This window comes from Myotis davidii, unplaced genomic scaffold, assembly GCF_000327345.1.
Source record: "Myotis davidii unplaced genomic scaffold, ASM32734v1 scaffold69, whole genome shotgun sequence".
NCBI lineage: Eukaryota > Metazoa > Chordata > Mammalia > Chiroptera > Vespertilionidae > Myotis > Myotis davidii.
The window spans coordinates 651,221-652,025 of NW_006300363.1; the positions used below are offsets into that span (position 1 = coordinate 651,221).

Here is an 805-nt window from a genome sequence, read left to right on the forward strand (position 1 = left end):
CCTCTGAGGGTTAGAAATTTGAAAGTATTCACATCAGGTGATTTGCGGTCCCAAGAACAAGCCGGGGACTGGACTCTAAGTAGGATCTTGGCCACCTTCTACTTAAACCACCGCCCACCCCCCTTCAGTCTCGGCGGAATGAAAGGTTAACACTTAATCCTTCCCTTGACCAGAGAGATACTAATTCCGCCAGCACCAAAGTTCATAGCATTTCGGATTCACTTGATTTTCTTCATTCAGCATTTGCAGAGCAAAATTTACATGGATTTCATGTTTAACTACGAAGATTACAGACAGGGCATAAAATATAGTTGCGGTAAACAAATCTTAACCCTAAGAAATTGCCCAAAGATATGCACAACCCACTAGTTACACACAATATTTAGGTGATGGTTGCTGAATAAATGCCTGTCACATAAAGCTCATGTCCAACTTTTAACAAGACTAAATGACTTGTTTCTTTGTCCTGCTCTCAGTGCAGAGTAGGTACAAAAGGGCGTTAGATATGATCTAAATAATTGTAACCCCAATACCACACCTCTGCAGTGTCAGAGTTCGTTTAGCACTGTAACTACAGGCATACCTCAGAGATACTGGGGGTCCAGTTCCAGACCACAGCAATAAAGGGAATATCGCAATCAAGTGATGACATCAATATTTTGGGGTTCCCAGTGCATATGAAAGTCATGCTTATACCATGATACAGGGCAGAATCAGTAAACAGTTTATTCCAATGAAGCACTCCATACAAAAGAAAGCATGATGTGCAAGGATTTTAATTACTCCTATTTGAAGGTTCTTATTT

The 805-nt window shown here is 40.7% G+C and overlaps 1 protein-coding gene across 1 annotated transcript in view; it reads right to left on the minus strand.

The window, feature by feature from the left end:
* The window catches only part of AMZ2 (archaelysin family metallopeptidase 2), a 12,178-nt gene that overhangs the window by 5,270 nt on the left and 6,103 nt on the right, over positions 1 to 805 (minus strand). The gene's annotated exons all lie outside the window — the stretch shown is intronic.